The 24,489-nt window shown below is 39.6% G+C and overlaps 1 protein-coding gene across 6 annotated transcripts in view; it reads left to right on the forward strand.

Annotated features, from left to right (window-relative positions):
* BMPR1B (bone morphogenetic protein receptor type 1B) overlaps positions 1–24,489 on the forward strand; it is a 258,612-nt gene that overhangs the window by 179,401 nt on the left and 54,722 nt on the right. The window contains exon 1 of one of the 6 annotated variants that reach the window (XM_042872064.1): positions 849–910. The exons of the other annotated variants lie outside the window; for them this stretch is intronic. The gene's annotated coding sequence lies outside the window, so the exon portion shown is untranslated. Of the gene's footprint in view, positions 1–848; positions 911–24,489 lie in introns of those variants that run through there. 6 annotated transcript variants of the gene reach the window in all.

A 24,489-nucleotide genomic window follows, 5' to 3' on the forward strand; every position in this document is an offset into this window, starting at 1 on the left:
TCATTAGCTGCAGGAGTAGAGAGTGTCAGTGCCAAACCGAACAAACTGGTAAAAAAGAAGCTAATGAATCACCAAAGCTGCTTTTCTCATTATTAGTGTTTTCACTGCTAATTGCTACCTGTAGGTAGGTATGTAAATGAGTAGTACCCTGCTCTTGTTTTTATATATATATATATATATATATTTGCTTAGTGATAGTTGGGAGTCTGTTGCAGTCCTTCAGTCTGTAGCGTTGCTGGTGTAGTTCTGCATTCCAAGTTTGCAAGATCTCACCTCTGTTTTGCTCACGAACTGGACCCTGTACTTGTTCTGTTTGATGCCAGAACACTTCTTGTTGCTGTGCCAAAGAGCAGACCTGTTGCTGGGTTATCTGCTGGGACTGCATCCACTTACCCTGCTTGAGCAACTGGTAAGGGATCGAAACTCGTGTAGCGACAGAGAGTAGCGTTTTCTTGAGCAACTATCCACATGTAGTTAACGCGGACGTTCTGCAGTCTCAGCCCAGCTGAGGCAGCACGGCTCGGGCTACAGCCCGGCTGAGCCGCCGGCAGCCCCGCGCACATGCCGCAGGAACTCATTTAGCGCCTGAGCGATGCCACCGGCTCCCCCGCTGCTTACAGCAGTTGTCCAGTGACGAGCTGCGGGGCGGGCGTCTCGCTCCGCTCACGCTCTCCCCCTCCTCACCTCCTACCGCTGCCGCTCGGGAGCCGCTCTCTGCTCGGCGCACCCCGGTAAGGCGACTCGGGAGGGGGGCGGCGATCGCGGCGGGGCCGGGGCTCTCCCGGTGCACGGAGTCTGCCCGCGGCCCGCCCCGGCTGAGCCGCTTCTCGTTCGCGTCCCGGGGCCGAGCGGAGGAGTAGCAGCGGGGCGAGCAGCCGGGACCCGCAGCCGAGACGCAGGAGCGCAGCCGGTACGTGCGGCCGGGGGGTCGAGAGGGGCTGGGAGGGGGGGGGGGGGGGGGAGGGCTCGTGCTGTGCGCGGGGCTGGGGCAGGAGGGGAAGGGCAGCTCCGGGCTCCGTGCGCCGCCTCACGCGCCGGCCGGGTGGATTAAATCTTCCCGTAGGAATCCTAAGTGGCTTTAGCCTTTAACTTTACCTGATTACTCCTTCTCAGAGCGAGCTGTTTGCTGTTTGTTTTTTGTTTGGTTTGTTTGTTTGTTTGTTTGTTTGTTTTTAAGAACACTAAGAACTGTTGTACTTCTTTAGTGAGAAGGTTGAACTTGTTCCCGCTGAAGTCCTAATAGGAAAGCATCATACTAATGATAAATGAAAATGCTATATTTAACCATCAGGAAGCAAAAATTTGACAGAGCTAATAAGAGAAGGGGGCACTAATTAGCAGCAAACGGACTGTAATGAGGCAGAATTTTGATTGACAGCACAGTTGTGGCAGATTTATTATGGAGACTGAAAATATGGAACGTGTGTTAATGAGTGAAATGTATTTACAGCAATTGCATTTGAAAGCCAGTTCAGTAGTTGGCAAATGCGAAGGCATGTTTTCTGTAGTTCATCAACGTGCTTACAGTGGTGTGCTTCGTTCCTGAACCGATGTTCTTTGGAAGGAGTGTACATTGCTGTCTTTGAAGAGTCATTTTATTTGTTTGCTAAACATTGGGTCTTTAAAGATGTTGCAAATAAGGTGGTAAAGCACTCAGTCTTTTGGCTGTTAGCAATCTGAGTATCACATCTGAAAAGAAGAACACAAAGCAAGGAAGTTTTTTATTTTTTCTCTATTAATTAGTCAGCTCCGTTTACTAAACAGTTAAACTTTCTGTGACCTCACCTACAATCTTCAGTCTGCGGAGTGAGCTTTTCTGATGCTTCAGCAGCACTCATGCAATCCACCTGTCCCACAGCTCTGTGTGATGGGGTGGCTCAGGGGGGTGGTAGAAATGGGATGCAGGGTAGATGGGTGCCTGCAGTGCTAGGTGTAACAGCTTTTGCCACTACCGGTTGATGGTTTTCTTTGTATGCTAAAGAAACTGCTGAAAGTCATGTTTTCTGTCTGATTATCAACTGAGCATCTCATAGCCTATGTGTATGCATAGGAGTGAGCACTGTGTCAATTCTGCATCGCACAAGCAGATCTTGCAGGCTGTAGGTGCTATTTCAGCCCTTCTTTCAATCCGTTCTGTGGTCCTGCTCATTCTCAGAGACCCTCAGTGCAGGCTCTGGCCCAATTGCTTACCCACCTGGGGATGATTGGAAGGGACCCTGTGGTATTCTGCCAGCACCCTCTGCTGCTCAAGCGGGCAGTGCAGCTGGGGATGTACACAGCTCATCCAGAATCGGATGCTGGCCATAAATGTATCTGAGTTTTATTAGTGTCTAATTTCTTTGGAAACATTCCTAATGTGTTAGTATCTGGCACTTTCTTTTCAGTGTCATCACTTGAAAAAACAAAGGGCTTCCTAAATTATCTTCAGAGTTACTAATGCAACAAACAAACAAACAAACAAACACAAAAAACCAAAAACCATACACAAAAAAAAAAAAAAAAAGAAAAAGAAAAAGAAAAACCTTAACATCTAATGCAGTTTAGAAATACAGACATCAGCTGCATTTAAAAGTGCATTTAGAAGCTATGCTCTTAAAAACACCAGCAATCTCAGTGTGATGACTGACCCCAGAGCTGCACTCTGACATAGGAGCATCTGCCGAGGTAATATGCAGATTTGTAGCAGAACTGCAGTGAGTTGTGCCCAGAAAATTCCTTTGGCCTGGAGGAGACCAAGATGTGAGGGTGGTGTGTCACTGGAACAGAGTGCCGAGGGAGGCTGTGGATGCCCCCTCTCTGAAGGCATTCAAGGCCAGGCTGGATGGGGCTTTGAGCAACCTGGTCTAGTGGGAGGTGTCCCTGCCTATAGCAGGGGGTTGGAATTAGATGATCTTAAAGGTCCCTTCCAACCCAAACCATTCTTTTGTTCTGTGACAAGATGTCTGCACCATTGCAGAGGTTTGCAGAAGGTGCAAAGATCAGCACAAAAAAAGTACTCAAAGTTGCTCCCCAGATATTAGATCTGATCAACACTATAGCTGCATGTCACAGAAAGATTCCTAGGAGTCTGATTTGAAATCCAGGAACTGAGTTCCTGAACTCAGTTTGCTTTGAAAATATGCTCCCATCAGTCGGGAGTGAAGCTTGACTTGATTTTTGAGCGCTTGTCCAAATTGCAACAAATGTAAACATTGCCGTGTTCAGATTGGCCATTTCTGCTTTCCTAAGCCCTGTGTGGGGACCAGCATGGCTCTGCAGCAGAGGTTGGTGCTGGGAGTCCACAAGGCAGCCCTCAGTGCTCTCACGTGCTCCTTGTCTCCTCCTGAGAGCTGAAGGGGATGGAGGCTGGCCCAAGGCCTCTCAGCAATTGAAGAGAGGAAAGTAGTAGCAACTGAAGCCAAATGCTTTAGGATAATTTTAGGAGAGAAATCACTGGGAAAAAAAAGTTGCAAAACTATGCACAGTTAAATTATATTGTTAATCTATTTTTCAGTTACATGACTGTAGTGCTTTGCGTCCTCCTACCCTTTGGGTTGTGTGTCCGAGTCCTATTGCTCTAGGCAGTTTCCAGGCTAGCTGTTATGACTGGCATGCTAAAAATCAAATTAAGAGATCCTTTAAGTAATTTGGCCTCAGGCCAAACGCAAAGTTTCCTAAAGCAGTATTCATTCCAGCTTAAATTTGCTTGGTAGATGCTTCCACTTCTGCCCTTTCAAGTGCCTGTTTTCAAAGTGATCACACTGAGAAGATGATATGGCTGTGGAGCCTGCATTTTGCCTGGAGATACGCCCATGGGGGTGCTGATGGTTCCACATCATTACTACAGCACCTGTAGCCATATCATTAATGGAACAGTGAATGCAGGGAGGTGTGCAGCACCGGGCTCTTAGTAGAGGATCTTGAGTTGCTGCTGCAGAAGAGCTGCTTGTTGGGCTGTGGCTGTTTGTACATCCTAGTGCAGTGTTTCCCTTTTTCACAATGGCTTGTCATTGTTTTCTTGTGTTCAGCTTATAAGCCTTTGTAATTTGCAGATCCTTTTTCAGAGAAAGGCCATTTGGCAGATTGTTTATTTGTGCCGTTGCATGTGCGTTATGTTACACTGTCTGCATATTATGTTGTACTGTCTGAACAGCAGACCTGGCTTTCTCACTCACTTGTTCCATTTCTTGAGAACACTTTTCAGTTTGAGTCCTGTCCTCCTGCTCATGTGCACTCTTCTCAGCCCGGTAGCAAGTGCAGTTTTTTGTAAGCAAACACATCTAATTCAGTGTCAAAATTATTAGTGAAAATATGATACCAGACTGCACTCATCCTTCTGTCTTGGTTACAAGTTACTGCCACTGATGCTTTGGATGGAGATCCCCCTGCCCACACTGTACCCAGTGGGTTCTGTATCAGAGACTGTGGCTGTGTTACACAGTGCTACGACAAAAACCTCAGTGTGAGTCAAGGTATTTCCTACGTCTGTGGCTTATTTTCTATCCACAAGACCAATGCCTTTTTCTAATTTGAATTTAAATACTTCTGACTACACTTGTTTTACCTGGACCAGCAATTACTATTCTTGACGTTATCTTCTAGATGTTTTTTGGGGTATTTTTGGCTGGGTTTAATTTTTTTTACTCCTAATTTTGAGGGCAAAGGGTCATCCTGACAACATGTGTTGAGGGCTGATCAGTTCAGTCAGATAGAACTGCAGATTTAGTCTTCAGGATTTTGGACAGAGTGCTATTTTATGTTTCTATCTTGCATTGCAAAATTGCAGGTGGTAATTTTCAAAGCTGGAATTCACATTTAAGGAAATTACCAGCAAAGATGAGAAAGGTAATTGTCATTGACATAGGACAAAAGTTTAAATTAACTGGTCATGGAAAAAAAAAAAAAAAGGCTTACTGAGCTTGATGAGGCAAATGAGAGAGCTGTGTTGTAAAACAAATGGGGAGTAAAAACTCCCTTTGCCAAATCATCTCTTATGTCCTGGGGGGAAAGTAGCTTGTATTCCATAATCTGACCAAAGTTTGGCTCCAAAGAAAAAGAAGAAAGAAATGTTGCATGGGTGGCTGAGTGGCAAATCACTAAATAGCTATATCAATCCTATATGTGGAATGATGCCTTAAGATGCTGTAGCGTAACATGTGCCAAGTCCTGTTTCCCTCCTGCCTGTCTTGTGGGATATAGGTGGGATATTTATTTGACAGATCCTTCTGCCTTCCCAGTGAGCACAGAGCAGGTCATAGGCTGGTCCAAAGCTGATTCCTGGAAATCATGAGGGGTTTTTCTGAGTACAAGAGGGTAATGTTTATGAAAAACAGAGAAGAGAAGGTTGGAGAAAGCTGTGCTGAAACCAGCGGTGTCTTATGGGAGCAGGATGATGCTTACACCTACAGTGTAAACACTTACACCTACCTCTCTGTTGGTGTGCTCCATCCTCGTGCCGCACCATGACACATCAGCCTCTACAACCAAAAGATCCAAAGCCACAGGGACTTTGAGTCACCACAGTTGTTATGGCTGCAAGCTGGTGAGTATATAAAACTGATGTAACAAAATTCCTTAGAGTAGTTACTTGTCACACAGTTCACTGCTCAAGGGATTGAGCAGGCAGTACTGTACTTCATTTTAATCTGAAAAAGAGATTTGTGTTCACCTGCTGGTCTAGCTGTCATCTGGTGAAATGCCAGACCATTGAGTCCTGGCGGCAATACTCAGTACTACTCCATGGGTTTTTTGCACTCTGATAAAACATTCATGCACTTGCAAGATATGAGGTGACATTGTTTGGCTTGTGTGAAGCTGAAGGATGAGGCATGAGGACAGGCAGCGTTTGGGCTGTGTTATTTGAAAGTATTATTGTTTAGTATGTGTTTAAAGTAATAATTTTTTAAGTGTAAGCTGATCCCAGTAACCATATGGCAAAAAGCACTGCAAGTATGAGCGCATGTTAAAGGCATAGCTGTGGCTGTGTGCTCTGGAGTTTTGTGCTGAAGCTATTATGTGGTATCCCCAGCTATTAATCTCTCACTATTAATCAGCAATAAAAGTGACCTGTGGTGAGCGTCACTGATGCTGGAAATCTGATCTCTTTAGCATCATACCTGCAGGGAAGACAGCAGGATATGCGTCTTTTTTCCTATATTCCTCCACCACCTCACTTGTCTAGAAGGTACAGTTCAGCCCAGGACACACAAGGTATGCATGTTTTGCACCCACATGTTCTGAGCAGGAGTTTATCGCTCACAGAGTGTCTGCTCCTCCACTATCTGGCCTTGACAAGATGTGGGTTTAAAGGCCAGGCTTATTTTGCAGTTCAGCAAACACTTCCGTCCTACAACTTTTGGGTGCTGTTTGTTTCAGTTTCATAGCTAGACTGCAGAATATTTGAGTGGACTGAAACTAAATGTGCCATTTGTTAGCCAAATTAACCATGAAGTCTTTACTTGGGAAGTAATGTGAAACACCTATGCAGTTTTAAATGGAAATGATCTTTTGGGGTTGACAGGGCTTTGGGTACCATGACAGAAATGGAGGCTTAAATTTTTGATAACAGAAATATAGCACTATCATGTCAGGATTAGGGATTATAAGGAATTCCACTGTATCAATTTACTAAATTCCATTTGCATCTTTCTGTTTTTCAGTCTTTTATGTAGTAAACTAGCAGTAAGGAGATATTATCTAATATTTTTGATCAGCAAATTTAAACTGTTACTTCAGATATTGTTAATGTAAGTAGGACTCATCATAATTTCACTGCTGATATCTGTCTTGTATCACTTTAGCATCATAGAAGATACTCAATTCTTGATGTATAAACATCCCATGAAAAGAAAATAGAATATTTGTTGCTACTCCTTTGAAAAAGAGTTTGGGAGACATTGTTTGCTCTGCTTCTTCAAATAAATCATGGATCAGCTCTGGGATGATTATAGTGTCCTGGCTTATCCCATGGCCCTGGCATGCTGGTGGAAGGCATTCAAGCAGCACAAGAATATGGGAAGAGTTGTGTCTCTGGTTTGCCGAAGTCAGGGCTAAGCAGCACAGATTGCAGCAGCCTCTTTATTATTAATCCTCAGTATAAATATTAATGCTGTGTCTCGGTTTTGCTTTGCTAGGACAACCGCATCTGCTTGCTTTAGATCACAGTTCCATGTGTATATGGGTATTTGTATCATGCAGGAATTTGGAGTAATTGAGTGCTAAACCATCAGAAGGATTATCTCCCTAAAAGGTCTTCTGGGTTTCTCAATCCCATAAAGAGATAGAAGAGCACCTGGAAAAAGAGTGTCACCTTTTCTAAGATATTTACTTTTAAAGAGATGAAAGGTAGGATTGGGTAGGAAATGAAAACCTGATCAGCAGAGCTTGCTGTAGTGACAACAGATCTGCTGAGACAGGCAAGACTTGGACCACAGAGAGAGATGCAAGCTATCTGGGGGGATTTCATGCAAGATGTTTGCCATTGGAAAAAGCAGGAGGTATTGTGTGCTTCTATCACTTTATTTGAATCTAAATGTTAGCTCATTTTTCTGTTGCTGTGACTATTTTACCCCACTGAACTTTTCTTTCATAGCTCTTTTGAGAAAGCCAGTACAAGGAAAATATGAACATTTGGTAAACAAACAGCCTGAAGGTGTCTCTTTCAGAATGTATTCATTTACTTAAATATCTGAAAGCATTCTCTTAAATATTTAACAAGGATTTTGCTCATTCCAGCAATATTCTGTTCTGGCTGGTGTCAGTACACAGAATACCTCATGTGATATAAACTTTTTTGCAGCCTTCAAAATACCTTTTGGTGAGGAAGGAGTAAAACATAGTATTTCATTTGTGTGTGTTGTTTACAAACACTTGATACTCCAGTGTCCGAGTCAGCATCTGTGGTTGCTGCTTCTGGAATCAGTGGTTTGAGTAAAAGCTAAGCAGGCTGCAGAAAACATAGGCATCTCAGAGGCTTGTGTGAATACCACTGCTATAATCTACCATAACCTGGTTGGGTGAAAAATGTGGTTTCCTGTCTTCATTTGAAAAGAAATGTTTTTCAGGCTTACTGACATGCATTCTGCAAATTTAATTTTCATAAATATTTCATCTCTTTCTTATGCTCAATTTAATCTATCAGAGCCACACAGTGTAGGAGACATATGGGATTGTGCTTAAGCAGCTGGGTTTCATTTGCAGAAGGTTTCTAGTAATTTTCTTATTCTTGCCAGCCATGGAACGTCTTTGTGACTACACAGGAGCACTGGGAAATTCAGAAGCAAATGGATTTCATTTCTTTCTTTAGTTGGGTTTTGTACCATCTATGGCTGTTGATAGACAGCCTGGTTCTGTGTCTCTGTGTCTGATCAGCCCAAACAATAAGATAACCTTTACTTATATAACTTATTCTATTAAGTGGAGATGTCAGGATTAACATTTATCATTCATTTCTACTTTTTTTTTTTCCCCCTTCTTTCTTGGATCCAATTTTTACCTTCTAAATGTTACATAAGAAAATGAAGTGGCTGGATGATAAATTGTGGGAAATCCTAGCAAGTCAACCTTGAATCAAAAATAAAGAACTTAAAAATAACCAATTTGTTATTGTGCAGATTCACTCTGTGCAGATTTGCCATGATTTGTGTTAATTGTGATAAATTCAGTACAGATTGATAAATTAAATACAGATTGAACCTTACATCAACCAGACAGATTTTCCTTTTAAAAAAATGTATAAAAGTTATGTTCTGAAATGTAATGATTAATAATCCAATTCTGTGTTCATGTAGGTTGAGATCAAGCTACATATGTATTATATTTAAATACACAGTGTGAAGAATATAGATAAAACAATTCTTTCACCTCTCAGAGCAGGATATACTGTGAAATCAGCATTATCTCCTCTTGGCAACTCATTTCTATCAGAAATAAAAGGCAAACAAAAGCATCACATGGTCTGTTTCCTCATTGTTGGCTTTTATTTAATTATGCTTTGGTTCCCCCTACCCAAATACATATCACATATTGTATAGTATTTGTTGCACTTATTCACTGAGATGCCTCAGCATAAATTATGCATCATCTTTCTATAGGATAACAGTATTTAACATTGGGTTGTTGAAAATGGGTATTCCTGAGATGCTGCATTCTTATAGATGGATACATTGTGTCTACTTTCCTGGGGCAGCCCAGTGCTCATCTGGGACTTTCTGATATTAACCTTTCAGTGCAAACTAGAGTTTGGAAGCTGAAAGAAATTCCTTTTTTCTTAAATCTGAACGCCTCCTGATTAAATCAATATCACATGATAATAACCTCTTTTTCACTTTGACTGAGTAACATATGGGAACTCATTATTTCTATTTAAGAAGCTAAACTTGTTTTATTTGAATATGGGCCACCAAGTAGATTTTGTTGGATGAATGATTGCTGCCTGTGGGAAGCCAACAGCTGAAAATACAGCTACAGATGAAGAAATAACATAATCTTCTTGCGAACTGGTAATGAATGGTTTACATTTGTGAATAAATTTAGGTTTCTCTTGCATTCTAATCTGTTTTCAAAGAACTGGAAGATCTCATCAATTCTATCACTAGTTAAATGTAATTTATTTTATACTTTCTTAACAGTTTTGTTGTCGCTATGTGCCTAAAAGTGTGTTTGATTTTTGCAGCTTCCTGTATACCAGGAGGCATCACTAAGAAGAAGAGAGCAAAAAAAAAAAAAAAAAAAAAAAAAAAAAAGTTATTCTATAGTTATGTTATTAATATTTACTCCTTTAAAAAAAGAGAAAAAAATAACAAAAAAGAATGGAGGCAGGAAAAGTTCTGTCTAGAACTAGAATAAACGAAATTTAGAGACATATGTTTCTGTAAATGGGAATAAATGCTTTAGGTGGGCAGTGAGAGTTTGAACTCTTGACTACCAGAGACAAAAGCTTGAAACTTGAGCTGCAAGGGCCCAACTGTGTTGAGCTGAGGTACCACAACAAGATGCCATTGCAAAGCTGCCTTGGGGCAGCCTAGAACAGGCTCTGTTCCTATCCTTGCTCCTAGACTGTCCTTTCCCCAAGCCGTTCCTTGGGGTAGTATTGAAAATTGTGCATTAAAATATGGATGAATTAAAGGAAGGAATGGGAAAGCATCAAAAAAGGTACTGCTGCCTGTGGAGATGGAAGTGCTACAGAAGAAAAAATGGTTTAGTAGAGTGTTTTTGTCACTGGAAAAAAGAAAGATAAGGAGTAATCAAAGGAAATTTAAAAAATGGCAATAAATTACATCAGTGGAGCACTTCTACTGGAAGCAGTATGATCGCAGTCTGCAGGAAATGCTAGGAAGAGACTTGTTTGTAAGGGAAACTTCGGGCAGGGGATGCCAGATGATGGTGTGTTTGATGGTTCCTCTTCAGCAGTGGCCTTATGAAATTCTCTTGGATTACTGTCTCCATGCAAAAAGCTGTGCTAACTCAGGGAAGTGTAGTTATGTTCTGATAGCTATGATCATCAAACTGGTGCAAACTGACTATTCTCTGAGGGAATTGCAGTCCTTTGTGTGAGCTGGGCAGAACACATTCTGGAGTATCTACTGCCACTACAACACAATGTTGTAACTTTTCCATAAATCACTCAGAACATTTTCTTTGGGAGCCTGGGGGGGGGAGAATCCTATAGACTCTTTCAAGCTATGTGAACATGCACTTGAGTTGTGTATGTTTTGTTTTGTAACAAAATAATACCACCAAAGATGAACAGACTAAACCTCATAAACCGATAAAATGGAATGGCACTGAATTATGGAAGCATATGAAGTGTCTGGACAGTCCTTTATATAAAAATCTAACCTTTGTAATTGAGTTTACTTCAGCCTCAGGAAGTAGATGCCAAACACATTACCCTTAAACATGCTTGTGCACTATCCCATCATTTCAGCACCCAAAATAAGTTAAAATCAGCTTAACAATATGTTCCTTTTGTAAAAAATATATGCAAACTTGTATTTATTTTAGATAACAGAAATAAAGGTCTAGATGATGCAAAAAGAAGAGAAAATAAATTGTGCTTCCAAAACACACTTTTTAAAATGTGAAGAAGCTCCTATTTTTCTTCAGTTTCTGTAAGAGACATTTGTAGTTTCTTCAGCATTTTTAGAGAGCAAGGAGGGGATGTAATCTGTAGCTTTACAACTTTGGATGTCAGCATCTGCTAAGAGCAAATATTTGTACCTTTGTTTTTATGTCTTTGCATAAACATTGTTGCTTTGGAAAGCACCTTCATGCTTTTTGGTGGGCAGTTATTAGATGGGCTGTGTGCCTGCCATTGGCAACTGGAGAAAGCAAGCACTGGGGAGAAAATTCTGATGACTTATGTCTTCCTCTGCCTTTCCTCCAGATTGCATGTTTCTGCTAGTGGACAAGCATGTGTCATACATGTACTTGAAGAGTTGAAGGAGCTCTGTGGTCCTGTAGTTAGGTTCAACTCGTCATCAGAATGGTTTTGAAGAGCTAACTATAGACGTTTTGTAAATTTTAATGTATTACTTTCACTTCTGAAACAGTTAGCTAAAATGGCAAGATTTTTCTTTTTGCATGACAGCATTAGTAGTTTTTGTATTTTCTGTGTTTATAAACTTTTAGTTTGTAGTTTGCTTTTAGTATGAGGACAATATTTGTGGGAGGGAAAGTCACAGACAGAAAGTGAAAGAGCCATCAAACCCCCCACAGCGACCATTTGGAATAAACAACTCTTTTCATTTTTCCTTTCCAAATGTCTTGCCTGTTTAATGTTCTATCGTGGTAGTAACAGAATAGAAGACTTTACTGAAGGAAATAATACAGACCAGTTTTATGAATGTGCAGTTTGTTGTTCAGGGTACATGATCTTTTAGTACAGATCAGCATTGTTCAGTGATCTTTTAGAGATGTAATAGATAGAGAATTAAAAATCTTAGATTCATATTGCAGCTTTGTAGCGTAACGCCACGTAGATGGACAACCATTTTGCAGATACAGCTCTATAGATACTGTTCGGTTAAGTCAAATTCAGCTGATTTCAGCAAGAAGCACAAAGATACCTTCTTGAACCTGGTCTGCTCTCCTCTTTCACCTTTTTTCTTGCAAAATGGAAATAATAATACAGTCTGATACCACAGAGTTGTTTGTGAGATATGTTAATTGGGAGCAGCTGCCACCAGAGGTGGAGACAGGCCATAGAAATATCTGTATATATACATATATATTAAAAAGGCTGTTTCTATTCCATATGCTGGACTAAATAGCTTTCCAAATTTGTGTACTCCTCTGGTAGCGCATTTAGACTACAAGCTTCATTCATGTTACATGCCCATATATATATATATGTATATATATATATATATATTTTTCCCCAGCATGACTTAACCTAAAATCACATTGAACAAATTTCCCTCATAGAATGGAAGTCAGTTTTGCCATTCATTCGTTGCCAGTCTCACAACCAGGATTTTCACTTGTGAAGTCTATACCACAAGGACCAGAGGAGGGATCTGCTGGAGGAAAGGTGTGCATCCTAACCTTAGTAGCCCAGACTGAATCTCTTGGGCTGATCTCCTGCCTGATCCGGGCATCTGGGCGCCAAAGAATTTCCTCGAACTCTTAACGTATCCAAACTAGCAAATTTTCAGGTGAATAACACGTTGTTTAGAAAGACTATTTACAGAGATACAAAGATAGTGAGTTCTGCCTGGTAAGCTTTATATTCAAAGTATGTAACAATAAGTAAGCAAAAATTTGCATGAAAATACCATTACTGGATTTGTTTAAGACCTCTGTATTTATTTTGTGGGCAACCTTTATTTGACCTTTGTGCGTAAGCATTTCTATGCAGGCTTTAATTACATGATAACTAACAGATTAGCTTTTCCACTGGACCCCTGCTTTGTTCCAACCTAAAGATGGGCAGCACTTGCTTAATGAGCCCCTATTCAGCATTCTGTTTTACTTTCATTGTTCAATGTGTAACCATCACCTTATTTACTGCATGCTATTCAAAACCTGCTGAGGCTGTAATTATTAATTTCCTCCCATGTTTCCCTGAGACACCCATCATTGTGGTATCTGAAAGTTCATTAAATTTAGTTTCAGAAATCCCTGGTAGACAAAGAGGTGTCTGTACTGCATGTTGCATACAGGGCAATGGAGCAGAGGAGGGGCAGGTTGGGTGAAATCTCCAAGTCTGTGTGTTCACAGTTGGGTTACAGCAGCCTCACTGTGAATGCTGGAGGCAGGATATCTCTCCCCATTGCCATTCCCTTTGTAGCCCTTAGGCAACCGCATGGTGAAGCAGACTGCTGATGTGATTGCAAAATGGCTTCACCAAAAAGATGGGATGCTAACTTTTGAGTGGGCTCTCTCTATCAATGGAAGTGCCTTTATACACTGGCTGAAACTACTGGTGGAGTCACTTCTGTTTTACTTCATGCTTATTTGTGGTGTGTTGGGATCACCTACCATACCTTCTAGATTTCTGGGGAAAAAAAAAAAATAGGATCCTTCAGGCAAAAATAATTACCCTTTATGAAACAAACTTCGAAGAGTATTACTGTAGCATCTTTTGTGGATGGTTAAGCTGGTGATTTAAAAGTGTGCTTTTAGTGTAATGTGGTTATACTTGGCGCTGTTTGAACTCTCTCTCAAAAAGAACTGAAAATAGAAGTCTCACCATGCAGTACACAGACCCACTGAACCAGAGCATGATGCAGCATGACGTCCAGGCATATCTACTGCATGCAACTTCTCCTTTAAGTGAACAGAGTAAGTGGTACAAATAATAAGTTAGAAATCCTCGCATTTCTCACTCTGAAAAGGGACAGGACGATTTATCAGGGCTTTGCAGAAAAGTCTTCCACAGAAGAGCAGTGTGATTCAGCAAATCTCAGTGCCATACTAAGCAATAGAGAAGCATGCCATAATTTTCCCCTCCTTATCCACTTCCTCTGTTTCCTACTTGACTCAGTTCTCCACAGCCTATTATCTTCCTCTGAACAAGTTTATGTAGTTTTTCAGCTCACTTCGCTTCCTTGTCAGGCATGTCAGTTTTACCTCCAATGCTTTTTCTCAACTTTATGGCCTTTAATTTTTTAAATTACATTTTTTAAATGCCCATACTATTTAAATGTGTTTGGCAGTGTCTAGGTTTTTGCTGTTGTTTAGGAAAAAAGTCAAACTATGCAATACATTTCAAAAAATAATTTCCTTGTACTCACACTAACAGTATTCTAGGAATAGAATGGAAATGGAAATCAAGGGTCATGGCAATGTATGTATCCAAGATCTGCATTTTCGTTTAAATAAAAAGTGGCTTTTTTTTTTTTTTTAATTACAAAATAATGCTCAATGCAGCACTAGAATAGCTTATGCCTGCGAGAGTGTAACACCCTCCACTCCATTCATTTCTATAGGATCAGTAATCCAGAGGATCAGGTTATTATTTGGATGCTTTCTGTATCCCTGTAATGCCTAATACCACCTGGTAGAAAATTTTTACTTTGATCTATGTTTAAGAATAGAAAAAAAAGCTGTTTCTGATGTTGTTAACCATCTGTCAGACGTTTTAAGTTTGCAGTTCAGGCAAGAAATTTGCTCTTCTCTACCACTTTCATCCCTTGACTTTGAGAAAGGAATTTTTCACTTAAGCAAGATGTGGCCTTTTCCTGTCAGCAGCTGGGAGAATGAGGATTACATTCTCTAAACAAAGCTCAGCTCTGTTGTCAGAGCTCCCTTTTCAGAACATCTCCAAAACCATAACAGTGACAAAGCAGGTTTCAGACAAGAATTCCTTCAAAACACCTGCATGCACCCCAGAGTGGGATGCTGATCATGGTGTCCAGGGCTGCTTCTTTGGGAATGTTCTGGACACACTCAATAAAGAAATTCCAACAATTTATGCAATGTTGTAAGCATTTGCTATCTGATTCCTTAAACCCCTGAGAATGGACATGGAGGGACTCTTAAATAGCATTTTTCTTCCCTTTTATGAAAATATTTTTTGGCCTGTTACAGACTTACTCTAGACATATAACATTATTGTTTTGAGTAAAGCAATAGTAATGCTTTGCAGTTTCAGTTGAGCGGAGTTGACACTTTTTACCACATTTCCTTTATTGTTCATGCTTATTCATTCCTTGACTATTTATTCTCTACATTCACTCCAGGCTGAATATATTGCTCTCCACCTTCCCCTATAAGTTAACAATTCACTTTTGTGTGCATACATAGCAATTCTGTGGTAAATGAAAAGTTCTCTAGTGCGTAAAGAAAGACATTTGGAAAGGATAAAAGTAGCCAAGTCTCAACTGGTAAATGCTACAATTTGCACAAGCATATGTATGTTGAATGTGGGCAAAAAACAAAACTTACATTGTTTGTTAGAATTTCATTTTTACTGAAAAGTATATATATATATATTTAGTTAAGTCACTTTTCATTTCAACCTACTGATCAGTCTTTTGGAATAAAAGAAGACTTTGTAGATGAATCTTAGTGTCTTCATAGAGAAATTACATTAAATAATTAAAAGTCTGAAGACAAGCGTGTTATGGATTATTTTACTTGGAAAAGATGCTTTCTTTCCTTCATTAAAAATTATCTCAAAGGAGATTAGAAAACATTGCACTGTTCCTCTGACATTAAGCTATCACAACTAAAGAAACATACTGCAGAATCAGATTCAGTAATAAAAATAAAATATGTTTTAATTTAGCCCAGGACTTGCTGTAAATTCTGAAACTAAAGAAAAAAAAACACAAAAGACTGTAGTCTCGTTATTTCCAGAGCTCCCGTATGTCTCCTCTAAACAGTTTATTGCCTGAGTTCTCTAGTTCTAAATCTTAGAGTTTCTTCGACAGTAGCTTTTTCCCTTTTTGTTTTCTTCTCCCTGGTGATAACAGTGATGATTTCAGACTCTCACCAAGACTGATTCTGTATTTGATCTGTTCATACTCTGATGTGAGCACAGCAATGATGACATAAGGTTAGTTGATTAGAGCTCTGGGGAGGATGGATCTTTTATTTTGTTTGGCAACTAATAGTCATTTTTAAATTATGTTCTCTTGTTTATTAGGTCAGAATAGAATTTAAGATGTTCTGAAATAAAAAACTGAAAATACATGAGAAAGTGTTGATGCTTTGAAAATTGAAATCCATTGGATCAATTTTTAGATAAGTCATGAGTTTTCAGAAAATGAGCCTAGAAGGCTCTAGAGATTTTTTAAAATAGGAGCAGGCAATTATTCTGTTACCTCCGTAGACTATCTGTTTCCATTCTTATTTGCACTTTCAAATATAATCTCATTTTCAGAATGTCTAAGAGAGATCTCAGCTGTAAAACATCAGCCCTTATTTCTCATCCTGTGTGAGTGTACATGGAAAAAGAATGCATTCCATCTCAGCAGAGACCTCCTCATTATTTCAGAGTTGTTACCATGTGGCCCTTGTCTCTAGACTGATATTCTCCTTTTAATCATTCCTCATAGATCATTGTTTTCCCATGTGTGACAGTTGTAGTTGTTCCTCTCTGAGCTTTTTTCATAAGCTCTTGTCCTCTTTGAGCAGTGCTGCCCAAAGCAAGATACACCTTCTGAAGAGGTTCTCCTGTCCCCGAGCAGGGGGCTCGTTTCTCCTATCTTACACAGAGCAGTCTCTGGATACCTCCTGATATAGTAGCTGCTTTCTCATGAATTATTGCACTGATGACTTCATTAATCCTGTGACCCACTGTCTAATGCTGCAGATTATTGACTAGCCAGTTGTTCTGTGTTGTATGTGTGCAGCAGATTATTGCTGCTTTTATTTGGACTTACCCTCACTAAGTTTATGATGTGTTAGAAGAGTCTCAGACTGAGCTGTTATCAATGCATGTTAACTGTTGTTAATAATTGCTATTTTATAGATAAGGGAGCTTGGGGTCAGGCTAAAAGGAGAGGATACCATCATTTCTGGGGCAAAGTTTCAAAAACCTGTGAAAATAAAACTCACTTTGTAGTAGCCATCCGATTGCAACAGTTCCTTTATGTTGTGTAAGATTTTTTATAAACTGTGCAGTCATATTTTTTGAGAACTTGTGGCTTGAAAATAGGAAAGTGTGTGGGGTGCATGCACAGCTCATCTCAAAGCACGTAGAGGAGGATGGCCATTGAAAACACAAGCAGAAACAAAGGATATTCAGGAAAAGACAAGCTTGCAGCAAGTGGAACAATTCTGATGCTGCCATACTGGGTGTTCTAAGCTGTACAGTGGTCCCACTCAAAGTGAAAGTCATTTAAAATTAGTCTTGTTCCTTTCACTTTCTGCTAAAGATGATATAATTCTTTGGAATTTCTTATTGAATGGAACAGAATTTTCTCTTATCCTTTCCAGTCTTGTTTTGTTTTGTTTTGTTCTTTTTCTTGATAGAAGGTAAAACAATCCATAATTGCTGCAGTAGTCTTGTTCCAGGTGATATGGGAACTGGAAATAGATCCTTCTGTCTGCTACTAGGTGTAATCTATTTATTGCGGAATCACAGAGTGGTTTGGGGTGCAGGTGACCTTAAAGACCAGTTACATCCGGCTAGCAGGGCTACCATCCACTGGATCAGTCTGCCCAGGGCCTGACCTTGAACATCTCCAGGGATAAGGCATCCACAGCTTCTCTGGGCAACCAGTTACAGTTTCCCACTACACTCACAGCGAAGAGTTTGAGCACATCTTTGTTAATATGTAGTTTTGCCAGATGTTAAATTTGAATAAATGTGTGTACGTACAAAGAGCAAAAATGCAGCAGTGCTGGGAGAGGTGCTTGCCCGCAGGCACAAGCATGAGTTGCTATCTCCCAAGCCTGCTTCCTGTCACCCCCAATTTCACGTCACTCCTCTTGCTAACCTTTTCAAATAATCCAAAGAATATGTGATCGACGTCTGAAACAAGAGATTTGTTCCCAGTAGCAAAGACTAGTCCCAGAGTAACTTTTTGTAAAGCTCTGTTTTTACCAGACATCAATCCATATTGAAGCTTATTAAAGTCATGTGTTCAATTTTTTTCATAATTGCTCCCATTCAAGCTGTGGCAGGCGGCCAATAAAGCACTAAGTGGAAGTTTCTGTCGGTCCACCTGTCTTTCTGTAGCTAACAAAGTGTGCCGTTTTTTGTCTTGTAGACATTACACGATTCATTGTCAGAGGAACTTGTTATATATAGACTTAAAATATATTAGTTTTAGACAAGGCCAAAGCCATTCTGCTCTACTTCCTTGTATAGTAAGTCTTGTATTTATTATACAGAGTGACACATTAATACTTTGTTTGGGTGGAGAGCTTATTCTTAAACCAGAACAGGCAATTCTGGTTCTTGGCTATATATTAGTCTTTTAAAATCCTATTTAAAAAGGAAAACATACTGAGCAGCATAGGTTTCAGCATGGACATTCACCAATCTCTGCTATTTTGCTTCATCAGTGAACTGGAAGTTCTTCTCCTGCAAGAGTCGATGAGGTTTGGGACCGTCATCCTCTTCCAAAGCCCAGTTTTGAGATGCAGTTTCCTTACGCTATGCTTCAAATCACAGAAAAGCAGAGATTGCTCTACATAAGCTTTCTTTGAGAACTGGGAAGTTAATTTTGTAGTCTTCAAGGATGTAAAGAATTTTTAAGTGTATCACTCCTGATACCTATGAACAACAAGTATGCATCAAATCTGCAATTAATTTGTAGCTGGAAGTGCCTTCAGGATCACAAAGTTGACTCTAGAAGAGGCCATCCTGGCAAAGGAAAGAAAAAAAAATATTAATCTCCTGTCTTCTATCAAAGCAGTTCATCTTGAAGATTTTCTTTGCCTGCAAGGAGATTGGCAAAGACAGCTGTTTTTTCATCCTGGAAAGTGGCCCAAAAAAGGTCTTCCTTAATCTGAAGAAAAAAAAAACAGACGACACTGCAGTTATTTTATTATAAGCAGTAAGTTTAGCAGCAGGGTTTTGGATTTTCTTTTATTTCTGCTATAAAATTCAGGTGTGCTGAGGCATATTTATAGAAGAAGAGGAGCAAGCCAGCAACTTGGCTTGCTTGGCCATTAGCAGCAAAGCACTTCTGGATGATCTAAGAAAATTCCTCCCTCTGGGAGAATGATCTCATAGTAAGACTGGAACCTTAATTTTGGTGATACCCAAACCATCAGCATAAGATTTCCTTGTCCAGATGGTTTCAGAACAGCCAACAGTCAGGTTTGGTCAGGCAAAAGAAGGAGTAAAACCTGGGCTGCTTTGCTCAAATTTCAGCTACTCTTCCTGCTGTTAAGAGAACCCCTTCCTTTTATAGACTGCCTACTCTCCCTGAAGGCTTTTTCTGGTAGAAATATATGGATGCATTCAGCTTTTTGTTGCTGAGGAACTTGTGAAAAGAAGAGAGGAAAAGAAGGGTATCAAAGAGGTTGCCCATGCTTAAATCTCGTTAAATTTGGGCCTGTGGCAGATGTCAGCTGACTGGGCACATGACTTATTCTTTGTCTAATAGTTTTTTTTAATTTTAGATGTTTTTACAGGCTGGATTAACTTCTGTGACCTGTTTTTCCAGGGTGAGTGTAAACGTGATTCAACCAATATTAAGCCTAATCAGGATTAGCTCAATTGTTGATTTTGCCTGGAAGATTAACTAAGATGATTTATCACTGGTAGATGGGATAAAAGATAATAGGTCAAATTGCCCAGTTCAATCTAGCTACTTGTTTGAGCAATGCAGAAATTTGTCATTTGGTTGAATCTGAAGTATTCACATTGTGCAAAAGAGAATGAGAATTGATCTCCCATCTCTGCCCATACAAAGGCTATTCATATGCTTTTATGTTTGATATGTGCATGTTAACTCCTTTGGCAAGGAGTTGCAATTTCTTAATGATCTGCTAAATAATTTGAGGCTGTTATAAACTTACTTATTAAGCACTAAGATATCAGTCTATTCAGGAATTAGAGAAAAGTCTCCTCAACAAAGTAAGGGGCCTTCACAGTGTATCTCAGTTTTAGTCGGAGAGAGGTTATTTGTTTAAGGTCTTTCACACAGTCATACTATGGGGCTCTTATTATATGTATATAAATTACACCAGTAATGCAGTCTAAGATCATGATGTATTTTACCCCTTCTGAAGGAAATGCCAGAGCTTTGAGTTTCATTTTCAGCACCTCCCTGTAATATATCTCCTTGTTTCTGTACACTTAACGTGACTGTTCACAAGTGTGTCTATCAGCATCTCTGCAGCGCATGGGAGCAGGCGAAAGGGTTTTGACTTAAGGCTGCACTGCCATCAGAGCAAAAGAGACTGAAAAGAGAAGTGGAGTCTTATTTTGAAAAAAACAGCAGGCATGCACAATTGAAAACTAAACTGATCAGAATCAGAAGTTTCTCAACCCAAGTTATCTTCTATTTAGACTTTTTAAATCATCAGATGTGATCTTTTTTAATTGTGCAGCTTCCCAACAGAGTGCATCATTCTGTACATCATTACGTACTCAAACATAAATAATCCTAGTGTGTTGTGAGAAACAAAAGGCAGAGTTTAAACTCAGCTGGTTTTGCTCTCTTCAGTCCATCTTTCCCTTCTGTTAATGAATAAAGGTGAACTTCTGGGTAATAGGATGTAGGGGAGAAAGAATTCAAATAGCTGTTTTGCCTCTGATCTATAGAGCATGGAAGTAAATCCACTGCCAAAAATCTGAAACTAACCCCAAAAAGAAAATCAGAGCTATTCTTTTCTGCTCTTTTACTGCTGTTTTTCAGTATTTCACAGTCTGGGTCATTGGCAACACAAAGCTGAAGGACAGATGGAATTATTTTTCAAAGACGGAAACACTTCCAGTGTGAGCCAGTTTCATCTGTAATGCTGTTATAATGGCTGTTATACCTACAACCCCAATTTCCAGATTAAAACTTTTATTTAAAGTTATATAAATGAAGATTTCTGTGTGAGATGATGAATGAAGAGGTGTTCTTTGTGGATGGATTTTGGCAATGTTTTACTCTCTTCCTGCTAAGATTTGCTTCGGTCTTCTTATATTATTCTGTGGGGAATAACATTCATGTATTCTTCTCCTAGTAATGCAAAATACAGATGTCTTTGGAGAATTAAGACTCTTGCATAATTTGGTTTCATTTTCAGAAGTAAACGTTTATGAAAAATAGTATATTAAACAGTTCAAGGTAAGCCTATAAATTCCCCTAGGTTTCCTTGCAGCTCTAGTCACTGCAGTCAGTGGCAATTATTTAAGATTTGTTCTATAGACTTTATATGTTCTCTATCTAAATATTTTTCTGTATTGGCATGAAAAGATCCTAGAGAAAGTAGCATAAGACTGACATTTTGAACATTAAAAGTTGAAAAATAGAAACAAATGCCAGAGTTCTAATGCATTTTAATCTTAAATGCATTTAATGCAGCAAAAATGTTAATGGAAATGTAATTTGCATTGACTTAAATAGCTACCCTTCCTGGTGGGCTAAGAGTGACGGAGACAGAAAAGGAGTGCTGAGGAGCTGCTAGAAGTAGTCTGCTGCAGGAAGCACACTAAAATTACCCTTGAAAGTCCAAATTGTGGATGAGGCATGCTGCCAGACCTGGAAAGTGTTTCCCTACAGCCACCATGTAGACTACTAGAGACTTCGTGCACCAGGGATGTTTAACTAATGCTAAATGTCTGATGTTTGAAGTAAAAGAATACAACTGTTTACTATCAAATGCAGATGTAATTAACTTGTAGCTGTTTTGCACATAGTCGCCCAGAGTCTGAAAGGATGTGTGTCTTTGGGTATCCTCTGCATCATAAAATCCAAGCAGCTAGGTGTTAATTAAACTATGAAAGACCCCATGAGATTTACCACACTGCAGTGTTAGCCTTCACATTGTAGGATGTTTTGGAAAGAATGGTGTGCTTGAATGCTGAGTTTGGCTCAGAGTTGCTCTAATTATCTTCTTCCTTCTTAAATACCACTTTTCTGTGAAGTGCTGGAGAAACAGAGCATGTCCCCTGGGTGATATGTTTGATCAGCTCTTGCTGAAGTCCTTGTTTCTCATTTGAAATTGAACCATCAGTGTAGAACTGCGGCCTCATAATGTATTTAAATAAACAACAATAACAAAAACAACAAAGAATGCTATTTACATTAAGCTTTATTAAAACCCAAGATTACTTTTAAATCACTCACTGGCATCTTGATGAGACCAAACTTGGGAGGTGAATTTGCAAGGCAGGATGTTTGCCACCAGTGAATTCTCTCCTTGTGACAAAATCTTGAACGCTGAGTGGATGAAGGATTATGTATTTTAACTGGAGCCAGTATATCACTGTTTTCACAGATATATGGAGTTCTTTTAGGTTTTTATAACAAGAGGTATGTGAATTGGTACATCATTATTATGGGAACAAGCACCTACTGTGACATCCTGAGAATTTTCTAAGTGCTGATTTCTTAGCATTTCTACTTTTATATAGGCACTTTTATTTACTTTTAACTTACATTTCTTTTCAGTCTAGTGCTTGATCTTAGTATCCTATTAAAATTTACAGCTACAGTAGAAACATCTTAATTAACATTATTGACCTTATTATGTTTCCTATGAGTTTGGAAAGCGGTACAGTTGATAGAGCTGATGGAAAAAGTCAAGACAATAAACTTAAGATAGTGCAGATAAGCAGAAAAATATTTACTGTTTAGGCCCAAGGTATTCATAAGTTTGAGTTAAGCTTGAGTAATGCTTTCAACTAGATAAAAGGAGAATTTTTGAAAAACTGTAGGGATAGTTCTCAATTAAGTGCAAATACTTTTGTTTCAAAGTAACATTTCTGTGTGGACATTGACCTGGCTCTACACACCAAAGGCAAAAATGCAATGTTTTCAAGAAGCAGTAAATATTCTAGTAAAGAAACAAAATACTTTGGGCTGAATAACAGGCATGACTTAAGCTGTTTCTTTGGGAAATGTTTGGGGGAATTTTCCAAAGCTTATTTAAGTTTACTTTATTTCTTTTGTTTAGTCACCAAATTTGAAAATTCCTATTCTTTTCATCCTAAAGCCTGGGCACACATTTTATTTAGATATGTATATACTTCCATGTGATCTCCTTTGAATCAGTGGCCTTTCCTCCTTACTCTCATTGTGGCATCATTTGTGACACCAAATTCTCTGGGGAAAAAATCTTACTTGCTGTGCTACTTCTCCAAACTATTTGCAAGTTAAACAAATCTCCTTCCAGGCCAGAAATCCCAGTCACTTAGCGCCTTCCCAATATAGAATCTTCCTGGTGTCTCCATTTCTCTGAGTTGCAGCAGAGAGTGTTATAAACATACAGTCTGAGGAGGCTGGCCTGCAAAAATAACGTGTGGAGGCAGGGTAAATAGTTTACTTCTCCTTCAGCCTCTGTGTTTTGTCACGGAGCTGCTATCTGAATCCAGGCAGTCTGCTTTGGCCCAAAATATACATCTTAGACTTATGTAGGAGGAATAGATGGGTCTGGCGAAGTGGAGAGGCTGTGCCTTCAGCATCTCCTGATGGCACATGGAGATTCCCACCAACATCCTAGTGAGCCTCTGGTTGAAGCAGCATCCAACCAAAGAACATTCCAATTTTGAATATCACGTGCCATTTTTCTTTGCAAAGCATAAGCAGGAAAGGAATTATCTACTTCTAATTCCTATCTTTATGAACTGTAAAGTATAAAAAGAAAGTTGTGTACCCATGCTATGGGAGTACAAATTGTGTCACCTCTCCTGCCTATACTTATCCAGCACCATAGTCAAAGGGAGAGGAAAGATGTTTTAAAAGTATTCAGATGTTTAGAGAGGTCCAGAAGATGCCTGTTTGATATAAAATAAGAGTCTGAATAATGTGAGAGAAGGCATAGGTGACTAGATTTTGGCAGCTCACATAAAAGAGAAGTCCTACCCTAAATCCACAAACTTCTGCTTTGTTTACAGATTAAATCATGTTTAAATCTGATCTTTGGGGATTATTTAAGCTTAGATTTCCATCATTTATTTTCTTTTCTTGACAATAACCCCTACAGTCTAGTGAAGACCTAGCTCTTGTCATTTGGGTTCGAAAGTCCAAGAGGTCCCTCAATGAATGACCTAGAAAATTAGAAGCAAGTAGTCATTGCTCATGCCTGCTGCTGAGGAATTTGGAAAGGGGAGCTGCTTTTGGAAAGAAGATTTCCCTAGTTTGGGTCACTGTTATATGGCTGTGGAGCCCTTTGTCTATATCCGAATTGCCAGAAGTTTGAGAAGTTTGTAAACATGGCTAATTGCTCGAGTGCATTGTCCTCCATCTCTTCTCCTTGAATGAACTTCTGGAAAGCTTTTGCATTGATGAAGCTGAGTGTCTGCCTCTCAAAATCTCTGAGCCTGTTTGATTGGAGAAAGGCTGGCCCGACCTGTCAGTCACCCCTGTAATGTGATTTGGGGGTGTTTGGTGACTGAAGGAGCATTGAGTTGCCCTTCTCCTGAAAAGAGAAGAATGGCTGGAGTGG

The sequence above is a fragment of the Lagopus leucura genome, unplaced genomic scaffold, assembly GCF_019238085.1.
Source record: "Lagopus leucura isolate 7727_CA_CO unplaced genomic scaffold, USGS_WTPT01 Super-Scaffold_100004, whole genome shotgun sequence".
Lineage (NCBI taxonomy): Eukaryota > Metazoa > Chordata > Aves > Galliformes > Phasianidae > Lagopus > Lagopus leucura.